The 13,436-nt window shown below is 49.5% G+C and overlaps 1 pseudogene; it reads right to left on the reverse strand.

The window, feature by feature from the left end:
• Positions 1 to 4,008: 4,008 nt before the first annotated feature.
• Positions 4,009 to 4,148, reverse strand: LOC115934906 (uncharacterized; annotated as a pseudogene).
• Between the last annotated feature and the right edge of the window lie 9,288 nt (positions 4,149 to 13,436).

The raw sequence follows: 13,436 nt of genomic DNA on the forward strand, positions 1-13,436 counted from the left end.
ACTATCACTGCTCCCCTGGGCAACTGCAGCCACCTCCAAACTGGTCTCCCTGCTTCATTCTTGCCCCACACTCATAATCCATTTCTCCTTATAGCAACTGAAGTGACCTTTTAAAAATGGGAACCAGGGCCGGGCGCGGTGGCTCACACCTGTAATCCCAGCACTTTGGGAGGCCGAGGTGCATGGATCACTTGAGGTCAGGAGTTCAAGACCAGCCTGGCTAACATGGCAAAACCCCATCTCTACTAAAAATACAAATATTAGCTGGATATGGTGGTGGGCACCTGTAATCTCAGCTACTTGGGAGGCTGACGCAGGAGAATCGCTTGAACCTGGGAGGCGGAAGTTGCAGTGAGCTGAGATTGTGCCACTGCACACCAGCCTGGACAACAGAGCAAGACTCTGTGTCAAAAAAGAATAAAAAGAAAACCAGGTCACCTAACGCCTTGACTTAATTACAAAACCTCACCCATGGTGCTTGGAATAAAATGCAAACTCCATACCATGAGCCCTCAAAGTCCAGATGCCCTTCTCCATCGCTATCCGTCACTCATGGCAACCCTGTCATGCACATTACACTCTAGGCCTGCGCCATCCAATAAGATAGTCACTAGCCACAATGACTGTTTAGATTTAAATCAATTATAATAGGCCTCATGCTTGTAATCCCAGCACTTTGGGAAGCTGAGGTGGGTGGATCACCTGAGGTCAGGAGTTCCAGACCTGCCTGACCAACATAGTGAAACCCCATCTCTACTAAAAATACAAAATTAGTCCAGGCGCGGTGGCTCATGCCTGTAATCCCAGCACTTTGGGAAGCCAAAGTAGGTGGATCACTTGAGGTGAGGAATTCGAGACCAGCCTGGCCAATATGGCAAAACCCCATTTCTCCTAAAAATAAAAAAAATTAGCCAGGCGTAGTGGCACGTGCCTGTAATCCCAGCTACCTCGGAGGCTGAGGCAGGAGAATCGCTTGAACCTGGGAGGCAGAGCTTGCAGTGAGCCAAGATTGTGCCATTGCACTCCAGCCTGGACAACAAGAGGGAAACTCTGTCTCAAAAATAAATACATAATAAAATAACAGTAAACATTCAGTTCTACTGTCCCATTAGCCACATTTCAAATGCTCAGTTGGCACATGTGGCTAGTGGCTACCATATCGGATAGCACACAGATGAGAAATTTTTCTTTTTTTCTTTCTTTTTTTTTTTTTTTTTCTGAGACGGAGTTTCATTCTTGTTGCCCAGGCTGGAGTGTAATGGCACGATCTCAGCTCACCGCAACCTCCGCCTCCTGGGTTCAAGTGATTCTCCTGCCTCAGCCTCCTGAGTAGCTGTGATTACAGGCATGCACCACCATGTCTGGCTAATTTTGTATTTTTAGTAGAGACGGGGTTTCTCTATGTTGGTCAGGCTGGTCTCAAACTCCCGACCTCAGGAGCTCCGCCCACCTCAGCCTCCCAAAGTGCTGGGATTACAGGCGTGAGCCACCGTGCCAGCCTGAGACATTTTTCATAAACATAGAGTTCTATTGGACAGCACTGCTCTAGACATTCTGAACACATTTCAGTCTCCCCAGTATGCCATGCCTCTTCTGTTCCACCTGCCAGGAACACACACACACACACACACACACACACACACACACACACACACACACACACACACACACTGCTCTCGATCTGATCTAGCCAACTCCTGCTCATCCATCACCTCTCAATTTAAGCATCACTTCCTTTAGATAGTCTTTCCTAGACCCTGGACTGGGCTGGGGATCGCCACTATGTGCTCCCATGACACTCTGTACTTCCCCCACATCTCATTATCCGTTACTGTAATATTTATTATATTGTCTGGCTTCCCTTTTTTTTTTTTTTTTTTGAGACGGAGTCTCATTCTGTTGCCCAGGCTGGAGCGCAGTGGCATGATCTTGGCTCACTGCAACCTCCACCTCCCAGATTCAAGTGATTCTCCTGCCTCAGCCTCCCCAGTAGCTAGGATTACAGGCATGCGCCACGACACCCGGCTAACTTTTGTATTTTTAGTAGAGACAGGGTTTCACCATGTTGGCCAGGCTGGTCTCGAACTCCTGACCTCAAGTGATCCGGCCAACTCCGCCTCCCAAAGTGCTGAGATTACAGGCATGAGCCACTGTCCCCGCCTTCACCTTTAACAATAAAAAATACTTACGGAGCACTCACTATGCACCAGACACTGTGCTAAGCGCTCAACATGTAACTCCCAGAGCAACCTTATTTCACAGACAAGAAAACTGAGCATGGGTAAGGCCAAGGCCACAAGGCTGGGAGGTGAGAAAGCAAGGATTCAAGTCCAGGGCCACAGGCTTACCACCATACTTTCCAAGGGGTGAGATCTTGCTTTGTTGCTGTATCCCCAGCAACCAGCACAGTGCCTGGCATCCAAGTGGTGCTCAAGAAGGCTTTGAATGACAGGATGGCTTATAATCATAGTGCAGAGGGCACTGCTGTGCTGTTGAGAAAAAAGTGAAAAGTGGACAACCTGAAGTCCTCCAGAGCCATCACCACATCCGGTGAAAATGACAATTGGGTAGACAGATAACCTTAATTGCAAATTCTGGTTACAAAAAGGCCTTGGATTGTAGCCATCAGGGAAAGGCAAATCAAAAGCACAATGTGGTCCCACTTCACACTACTAACATAGCTATTATTGAAAGACATGTAACAACAAAGTGTTGGCAAGGGTGTGGAGAAATTGGACCTGTCCTACACTCCTGGGAGATTGTAAAATGGTGCAACTACTTTGGAAAACAGTCCGGCTGCTCCTCAAAAGATTAAACATAGAGAGCTGGGCGCGGTGGCTCACTCCTGTAATCCCAGCATGCTGGGAGGCCGAGGTGAATGGATCATCTGAGGTCAGGCATTTGAGACCAGCCTGGCCAACATGGCGAAAACCCTCCTCTATCAAAAATGAAAAAATTAGGCCGGGTGCGGTGACTCAGGCCTGTAATCTCAGCACTTTGGGCGGCCCAGGCAGGCGCATCACCTGAGGTCAGGAGTTCGAGAGCAGCCTGGCCAACATGGCAAAACCTTGTTTCTACTAAAAATGCAAAAATTAGCCAGGCATGGTGGTGGACGCCTGTAATCCCAGTTACTCCGGAGGCTGAGGAAGGAGAATCACTTGAACCCGGGAGGCGGAGGTTGCAGTGAGCTGAGATCGCCCCATTGCACTCCAGCCTGGGCAACAGAGCAAGAGTCTGTCTCAAAAAAAAAAAAAAAAAAAAATTAGTGGGGCATGGTGGCACATGCCTATAATCCCAGCTACTGGGGAGGCTGAGGCAGGAGAATTGCTTGAACCTGGATGGTGGAGGTTGCAGTGAGCTGAGATCCTGCCATTGCACTGCAGCCTGGGCAACAGAGCAAGACTGTCTCAAAAAAAAAAAAAAAAAAAGGGCCGGGCGCGGTGGCTCACACCTGTAATCCCAACATTTTGGGAGGCCAAGGCGGGTGGATCACGAGGTCAGGAGATCGAGACCATCCTGGCTAACATGATGAAACCCTGTTTCTACTAAAAATACAAAAAAAAATTAGCCGGGCGTGGTGGCGGGCACCTGTAGTCCCAGCTACTTGGGAGGCTGAGGCGGGAGAATGGCATCAACCTGGGAGGCAGAGCTTGCAGTGAGCCGAGATCACGCCCCTGCACTCCAGCCTGGGCAACAGAGTGAGACTCTGTCTCAAAAAAAAAAAAAAAAAGTTAAACATAGTTACCATACGACCCAGCAATTCCACTCCTAGGTGTGTACTCAAAGAAATGGAAACATATGTCCATACACACTTGTACATGAATGTTTACAGCAGCATTATTCATAATAACCAAATAGAAACACCCCAAATGATGATTAACTGGTGACGAATGGATACATAAAATGTGGCATATCCATTTAATGGAATATTATTTGGCCACAAAAAGAGAAATTAAGTACTGATATACACTACAGCATGGAAGAAACTTGAAAAATTAGGTTAAATGAAAGAAGTCAGTCACAAAAATCACACACTGCATGATTCCATTTATTTATTTTTATTTTTATTACATCCTCAGATAAGGGACACGTCAAACTGATAAGAACAGATACTACACTTGATTTTAGCTGAAAGGTCAAGAAGTAATCTGCATGATTCCATTTATATGAAATATCCAAAACAGGGAACTGTAAAGTGGTTGTCTAGGGCAAGGGGATGTTGGGGGCGAGTGTAGAAAGGAGGACTGACTGCTAAAAGGTATGAGACTTCTTTTTTTATTTTTTTGACACAGTGTCTCATTCCATCGCCCAGGCTGGAGTGCCGTGGCACGTGACTATGGCTCACTGCAGCCTCGACTTCCCCAGGCTCGGGTAATCCTCCTGCCTTGACCTCCCAAGTAGCTACAGGCACATGCCACCACACCTGGGTCTTTTTTTTTCCTTTTTTTTTTTTTTTTTGTATTTTTTCTAAAGGCAGGTTTTCACTATATTGCCTAGGCTGGTCTCAGACTTCTAGACTCAAGCCATCTACCTTAGCCTCCCAAAGTGCTGGGATTACAGGCGTGAGCCAATGCGCCCAGCTCAGGTATGATGCTTCTTTTGCGGGAGATAAAATGTTCTAAAGTTGATTGTGATGACAGCTGTGCAACTCTGTGAATTATACTAAAAGACCAATGAAATGTACACTTTATATTTGTGAATTGTATGTGAATTATATCTTTATTTTAAAAAGTCCCCTGTGTAGGGAAGAATGCCTGTGTTTTTAGTGGGAAGTGAATCAAGCAGGGAAGCAAGACTTCCTCAATCTCAATACCACTGGATTCATATTTCAAGAAGCTTCACAAATTAGCCAGGCATGGCGGCGTGCACCTGTAGTCCCAGCTACTCTGGAGGCTGAGGTAAGAGAATTGCTTGAACCTGGGAGGCCGAGGTTGCAGTGAGCCGAGATTGCGCCACTGCAGTCCAGCCTGGGAGATAGTGCCAGACTCCGACTCCATTAAAAGAAACGAAAAAAACTTTGGAAGGCCGAGGTGGGCGGATCACGAGGTCAGGAGATCGAGACCATCCTGGCTAATACGGTGAAACACCGTCTCTACTAAAAATACAAAAAATCAGCTGGGTGTGGTCGCAGGCGCCTGTAGTCCCAGCTACTGGGGAGGCTGAGGCAGGAGAATGGCGTGAACCCAGGAGACGGAGCTTGCAGTGAGCCGAGATCATGCCACTGCACTCCGGCCTGGGCAACAGGGCCAGACTCCGTCTCAAAAAAAAAATTAAAAAAAAGAAACCAAAAAAAAAAAAAAAAAAGAAGCCTCACTCAGTCCAGTGTCCGCCTAACGAAAATCTACCCCAAGCAGGCTTTATACCCTATCTTTCCTATTGTGCTTCATTTCACTTTGTAACTTTTTATAAATGTTTCTTTTATTTGAATTTATTTTCAGATAGATTTTTAATAAGAGCAAAAAGAGGTCACCAAAATATGTAGCAGATGTGTCCTCCGGAGCAGGGAACTAGAGGTCAGGGATGGGAAGGCACATAAGGTGCATCCTTTGTACTATTTGAAATTTTTTTATTTTTTTATTTTTTATTTTTATTATTATTTTTTGAGACGGAGTTTTTGCTCATCGCCCAGCTGGAGTGCAGTGGTGCGATCTCGGCTCACTGCAACCTCTGCCGCCCAGGTTCAAGCGATTCTCCTGCCTCAGCCTCCCGAGTAGCTGGGATTACAGGCGCCCGCCACCACGCTTGGCTGATTTTTTGTATTTTTAGTAGAGACAGCGTTTCGCCATGTTGGGCAGGCTGGTCTCGAACTCCTGACCTCAGGTGATCCACCCACCTCGACCTCCCAAAGTGCTGGGATTACAGGTGTGAGCCATCGTGCCCGGTCTTTTTTTTTTTGAGACGGAGTTTCACTCTTGTTGCTCAGGCTGGAGTGCAATAGCAGGATCTCAGCTCACCGCAATCTCCGCCTCCTGGGTTCAAGTGATTCTCCTGCCTCAGCCTCCCGAGTAGCTGAGATTACAAGCATGTGCTACCATGCCCGGCTAATTTTGTATTTTTAGTAGAGATGGGGTTTCCCCATATTGGTCAGGCTGGTCTCGAACTCCCGACCTCAGGTGATCCGCCCGCCTGGGCCTCCCAAAGTGCTGGGATTACAGGCATGAGCCACCGCGCCCCGCCTGTTTGAAATTTTTGCCACTGGCTTTAAAAAATAAAATTGGCATCTCTTTTAGATGTAGAAAAATATCCAACTCACATGTGCAAGAGATGTCTAAAGCCTGTGCATAATATAAATTAAAAAAAGAGTTGGGAGAGAGCATTTCAGGGTCTGGAAGGTGGAAACTGCCCTGGCCTTAAAAGTAAAAAAAGATGGGACACTTGAGGGTGCTGGGGGTAGGGGATGGAGCGGTGTAGACAAGCCAGGGCCTGGACCTGCAGCCTTTGCTTCTCTTTGTACTAATTCCGAAACTTGGCCCCAAGCCAGGGCTGGGGCTATGTCTAACTGGCCAGATGAAGCTTCCCTGAGCAGATTGTGTCTGAATCTCACAGAAAAGAAATACGAATAAGGCAGTTTAGCAGAGAGCACAGGCTTCCTGGAGCAAGGAAGACTGAGGCAGCGGAGAAAAAAAAAAATGCTAGCTGGTCCTCAAACAGGGCCAGAGAGGACCAAAGGGGACCAGACACCTCCTGGAGGGCAAGGGGACCAGCTGGCTGGGCACAGCCTGCCCAGCCTGAGATAATTTCTCACGCAAAGCATGGCCCCTTCCCACACCGCCCCAGGGAGCCCCAGAGGCCACAGCTCAGCCAGGCCCGGAAGTTCCGTCTCTCCCAGGACCCAGAATAGCTACAGCCAGGTCTTGGCCAAATCTGGGAGCCCAGCCCCAAGCCCCTACCCCTCTGGGGAATTTCCTCAATTTCCGCAGGCACAGGATGCATTCCCAAACGCCTCTGCTTCCCCACCCCTCACGCTTCCACCTGCCTCCCACCGCGCCTCCTCCTCCCCCACCACTGACCCCTCCAGCCTTCAACTCCTCCACCCCTTACCCCCCAACCTGCCTCCCACCCCATATCCGCCTCCCCTACCCCTCACCCCCACCTGCCTCCCACCCCACCTCTGCCTCCTCCACCCCTCACCCCACTACCCCCACCCCCACCTCCCTCCCACCCTCACCTCTGCCTCCTCCACCCCTCACCCCCCCACCCCTCAGCCCCATCTCCCTCCCACCCTCGCCTCTGCCTCCCCTACCCCTCACTTCGCTACTTTCTTCTCATCCCACCTCAGCCACGCCTCCCACCCTCGCCTCTCCACGCCCTTCCATCCCACTTCAGCCGCGCCTCCCACCCCTCACACCCCGACCTGCCTCAGCCGCGCCCCCTACCCCGTCCCTCGGGTAGTAGGCTCCACCGCGGTTCTGCTAAGACTCCCACCGCGACCCCAGTACCTCTCGCTACCGAGCTTCAGGCGCATCCCCGCCCCACCCCAACTAACTACCCAGAATCCTGGGCCCCCTCCCACTGCGCCTCGGCCGCGTCCCCAGCGCACATTCCCTGCTCTTTCCCCTCACGCTTCCCCACGAATCCCGCGAGTCCCCTGCCCTCCTGTCTGACGTAGGCATCGGTCCCCCTCCCGGACACCCCCTCCTGGGACAGGCCTGGGACCCGCCTCCGCAGTCGCTTTGGCGGATCCCGGGTCGGGGGCGGGAACGGAAGGACCTTCCTTTGGACTCCAGCTTCGCCCTCCTCATGCGCCACTCCCTTCCCCAAGTCACAGAGCTGGACTGTAAGGGTGTCAGAGCCTGTGGGCTCCACTCCCCTGCCCTCCAAAGGAACCGGAGGATGCAGGCGGACGGCGGGACCACAGCATTTCCCTCCGGCTTGGAGGGCGGAGGCCGACCCGAGAGCGCGCTCTGGATCGGTGAGCCAGGCGCCTTGGGACGCTTTCTTTCGAGGCAGGGTCTTGCTCCGTTGCCCAGGCTGGAGTGCAGCGGCCCCATCACGGCTCACTGCAGCCTCCATCTCCCAGGCTCAAGCGATCCTCCTGCCTCAGCCTCCAGTTAGCTGGGACAACAGGCGCGCGCCACTATGTCTGGCTTGCTTATTTATTTATTTATTTATTTATTTATTTATTTATTTATTTATTTTGAGATGGAGTCTCGCTCTGCCCAGGCTGGAGTGCAGTGGCATGATCTCGGCTCACTGCAGCCTCCACCTCCCGGGTTCAAGAAATTCTCCTGCCTCAGCCTCCCGAGTAGCTGGGATTACAGGTGCCCACCACCACACCTGGCTAGTTTTTGAATTTTTAGTAGAGACCAGATTCCACCATGTTGGCCAGGCTAATCTCGAACTCCTGACCTCAGTGATCTGCCGGCCTCGGCCTCTCAAAATGTTGAGATTACAGGCGTAAGCCACCTCCGCAGGCCAACACTCTTCTTTCTTTCTTTCTTTTTTTCGTGAGCCATGGCGGCCAACTCTTTCCTTCCTTTCTTTCTTCCTTCCTTTCTTTCTTTTACTTTCTTTCTTTCTTTCGTTTTCTTTCTTTCTTCTTTCCTTCCTTCCCTTCCCTCCCTCCCTCCCTTCCTTCCCTTCTTTCTTCCTTCCTTTCTTTTCTTTCTTTCTTTCTCTCTTTCTTTCTTTTTATTAATTTTTTTGGAGACGGAGTCTTGCTCTGTTACCCAGGCTGGAGTGCAGTGGCGCAATCTCGGCTCACTGCAAGCTCCGCCTCCGGGGTTCGCGCCATTCTCCTGCCTCAGCCTCCCGAGTAGCTGGGACTATAGGCGCCCGCCACCACGCCCGGCTAATTTTTTGTATTTTTAGTAGAGACGGGGTTTCACCGTGTTAGCCAGGATGGTCTCGCTCTTCTGACCTCGTGATCCGCCCGCCTCGGCCTCCGAAAGTGCTGGGATTACAGGCGTGAGCCACTGCGCCCGGCAGCACCATAATTAACATATAGTGAATTTCCATCACCCCAAAATGTGTTCTGGTGCGCGGTGGCTCACACCTGTAATCCCAGTACTTTGGGAGGCCGAGGCCGGTGGATCATCTAAGGTCAGGAGTTCGAAACCAGCCTGACCTACATGGTGAAACCCCATCTCCACTAAATAGAAAAAATTAGCCGGGAGTGGTGGCGCACGCCTGTAATCCCAGCTACTTGGAAGGCTGAGGCAGGAGAATCGCTAGAACCCGTGAGGCGGAGGTTACAGTGAGCCGAGATCAGGCCACTGCACTCCAGTCTCGGTGACAAGAGTGAGACAACGTCTCAAAAAAATAAAAAAGTGCCCTGGTGCCCCTTTGCACCCCCCTCACCTGCCGCCAGTCTCTGATAATCACTAATCTGATTTCTATCCTTGCACCCCTGCTGTGTCTCCACGGGAGTGGAGTTCCGTGGTGCGCACCTGTACCCCTGGCTCCTTTGAAGGGACTGTTTCTTATTCTTGCTGCAGTTGCCATTGGCAGTGTCTGGCCTGCCTCCCAGACCCGTAGCCTTTTCTTTTATGGAATGAGACCACCACTTCTCCTGTTGTCCTTCCCAGCCTCTCCCCCACCTCCCCTTTTCCCTAGTTTATAAGACAGGAGAAAAGGGAGAAAGCAAAAAGTTGGAAAGAAACAGAAGTAAGATAAATAGCTAGACGACCTTGGCGCCACCACCTGGCCCTGGTGGTTAAAATAATAATAATAATATTAACCCCTGACCAAAACTACTAGTGTTATCTGTAAATTCCAGACATTATATGAGAAAGCACTGTAAAACTTTTTGTTCTGTTAGCTGATGTATGTAGCCCCCAGTTACGTTCCTCACACTTACTTGATCTGTCATGACCCTTTCATGTGGACCCCCTAGAGTTGTAAGCCCTTAAAAGGGCTAGAATTTCTTTTTTGGGCAGTTTGGCTCTTATGACGCGAGTCTGCCGACGCTCCTGGCCGAATAAAAACCTCTTCCTTCTTTAATCTGGTGTCTGAGGAGTTTTGTCTGTGGCTCGTCCTGCTACACTTCAAAATTTTAGACGGAGTCTCTCTCTGTCATCCAGGCTGTAGTGCAGGGGCGCAATCACCTCTCACTGCAGCCTCCGCCTTCTGCCAGACTCACAGACTTTAAGGAAAGTTTATTGCTGCTGCTTGGGGGAAAAGGAGAGTGGGCAAGAATGTTTTGCGGATATGACACATTGGCTAAAGAACCAGGGACAAAGCCAGGCGCAGTGGTTCACGCCTGTAATCCCAGCACTTTAGGAGGCCGAGGCCGGTGGATCAGTTGAGGTCAGGAATTCAAAACAAGCCTGGCCAACATAGTGAAACCCTGTCTCTACTAAAAATACAAAAATTAGCCAGACATCCTGGAGTGGGCCTTTGGTCCCAGCTACTGGCTGAGGCTGAGAATCGCTTGAACCAGGGAGCCAGAGGCTGCAATTAGCCAAGATTGCACCACTGTACTCCAGCCTGGGCAACACAGCGAGACTCTGTCCCCCACCCCCCACCACCCGCCACCGCAAACACACACACAAAAACTGAAATAAAAACTGAAATTGAAAATTGGAAAACACTGCATTAAACAATGTTAAACCAGTTCCTATAAGCTAGAACTCCTTGTTAGCTAGGCATGGGAGTGCATGCCTGTAATCTCAGCTACTCAGGAGGCTGAGGCAGGAGAATCACTTGAGTTTGGGAGTTGAGGCTGTAGTAAACTATGATTGTTCCACTGCACTCCAGCCTGGGTAACAAGGGGAGACAGTCTCTGAAAAAAACAGACAAGCAAACAAAACAACAACAAGAACAAAACACACAAAGAAAATAGGATCTTTTTGAGACGGGGTCTTGCTCTGTTGCCCAGGCTGGAGTGCAGTGGCGCCATCTGGGCTCACTGCAACCTCCGCCTCCTGGGTTCAAGCGATTCTCCTGCCTCAGCCTCCCGAGTAGCTGGGATTACAGGCGCCCGCCACCACGCCCCACTAATTTTTGTGTTTTTAGTAGAGACGGGGTTTCACCATGTTAGCCAGCCTGGTCTTGAACTCCTGACCTCAGGTGATCCACCTGCCTTGGCCTCCCAAAGTGCTGGGATTACAGGCGTGAGCCCCCACGCCCAGCCTATTTTATTTCTTTTTAAAAGACAATCTGTACGTGATGATTTTCAGGACTGCAGAAAAAAAAAAAAAAGGCAATCTAAAACAAAAAAAAAGGGGGGAGGGGGTGGAGACAATGTCTGCAGACCACCCTTTGGAGATGCTTCATTATAGAGGGAAGCAGAGAGGTGGCAACTAACTGGAAGGAGATATGGGGTCCACGGGCAGTGGGGAGGTTTCTTGTTTTAAAGGTCAAAGCCAGGTGCATTGGCTTACGCTCATAATCCCAGCACATTGGGAGGTCATGGCAGGATGACTGCTTGAGCTCAGGACTTCAAGACCTGCCTGGGCAATATAGCGAGACCTGGTCTCTACTAAAAATCAAAAAACTTAGCTGGGCATGGTGGTGTGTGCCCATAGTCCCAGCTACTCAGGAGACTGAGATGGGAGGATCACCTGAGTGTGGGACATTGCCGCTGCAGTAAGCTATAATCACACCACTGTACTCCAGCCTGGGCAACAAAGCAAGACCCTGTCTCAAAAAGAGATTCTAGGTTCTAAGATCTTTCTCTTCATTATTTTGAAAATTCTACTCCATTATCTTCTTGCACCTGGTATTGGTGTTGAAAAATCTAATGTTAATAAATAGGCCTCTTCGGCCGGCACAGTGGCTCACGCCTGTAATCCCAGCACTTTGCGGGGCCAAGGCGGGCAGATCACCTGAGGTCAGGAGTTCGAGACTAGCCTGGCCAACATAGTGAAACCCCATCTCTACTAAAAATACAAAAATTAGCTGAGCCTGGTGGTGGTCGCCTGTAATCCCAGCTACTCAGAAGGCTGAGGCAGGAGAATCACTTGAGCTCAGGAGGCAGAGGTTGCAGTGAACCCAGATGGCACCACGGCACTCCAGCCTGGGCAACAGAGTGAGACTCTGTCTCAAAAAGATATAAATAAATAAATAGGCCTCTTGTTCCTTTATCTGTGATCTCTGACTCTCTGGAAATTTTTAGAATGTTCTTTTTGTCTCTGATATTCTTAAATTTCCCCAAAATGTTTCTCGCTGTAAATTTTTCCTTCTCTCTCCTCATTGACATATTCCAACTCTCAATTTTTTTTTTTTTTTAGACAGGGTGTAAATCCCAAAGTAAATCCTTTGGGTGTAATCCCAAAGTGCTGGGATTACAGGCGTGAGCTACCACGCTTGGCCAAAAATTTTTTTTTTTTTGAAACAGAGTCTCCCTCTGTTGCCCAGGCTGGAGTGCAGTGGCATGATTTCAGCTCACTGCAAGCTTCGCCTCCCGGGTTCATGCCATTCTCCTGCCTTAGCCTCCTGAGTAGCTGGGACTACAGGTGCCCGCCACCACGCCCAGCTAATTTTTTGTATTTTTAGTAGAGGCAGGGTTTCACCGTGTTAGCCAGGATGGTCTTGATCTCCTGACTGCGTGATCCACCTGCCTCGGCCTCCCAAAGTGCTGGGATTACAGGCGTGAGCTACCACGCCCGGCCACGCTTGGCCAAAATTATTTTTAATAAGGAATAATCCGTATACAGATCTTGTGTTCACACTTCATCTTTTTTCCTAATTCTGAGAATTTTTTCTTCATTATTTTTTCAAATATTTCCTCCTTTCCATTTTTCTCTTTCTCTTTCCAGGAATCCTATCTTCTGAATGTTACCATTTCACTTTTATTCTCCATATCCCTTAGCTATTCTTTTATATTTCCTGTTCTTTTATTTTTTCTTCTTCCTTTTGGGGAATTTCTGTTATTCCAGTCCACTAATTTATTCCTCAGCTCTGTCCATTCTGCTGTTTATTCAATCATTTGTGTTCTTTAGTACAACTGTTATATTTTCTTTTTTCTTTTTTTTTTTTGAGACAGAGTCTCGCTCTGTCGCCCAGGCTGGAGTGCAGTGGTGCAATCTTGGCTCACTGCAAGCTCCGCCTCCTGGGTTCACGCCATTCTCCTGCCTCAGCCTCTCGAGTAGCTGGGACTACAGGCGCCCGCCACCACACCTGGCTAATTTTTTTTTTTTTTTGTATTTTTAGTAGAGACGGGGTTTCACCATGTTAGCCAGGATGGTCTCGGTCTCCTGACCTACTGATCCACCTGCCTCGGCCTCCCAAAGTGAAGGGGTGGCCTGCCCCTCCACACCTGTGGGATATCTCGTCAGGTGGGACGAGAGACTGAGAAAAGAAATAAGACACAGAGACAAAGTATAGAGAAACAACAGTGGGCCCAGGAGACCGGCGCTCAGCATACCAAGGACCTGCATCGGCACTGGTCTCTGAGTTCCCTCAGTTTTTATTGATTATTATTTTCATTATCTCAGCAAGAGGAATGCGGTAGGAGAGCAGGGTGATAAGGAGAAGGTCAGCAAAAAAACATG

The sequence above is a fragment of the Gorilla gorilla genome, chromosome 4 (assembly GCF_029281585.2).
Source record: "Gorilla gorilla gorilla isolate KB3781 chromosome 4, NHGRI_mGorGor1-v2.1_pri, whole genome shotgun sequence".
Taxonomy (NCBI): domain Eukaryota; kingdom Metazoa; phylum Chordata; class Mammalia; order Primates; family Hominidae; genus Gorilla; species Gorilla gorilla.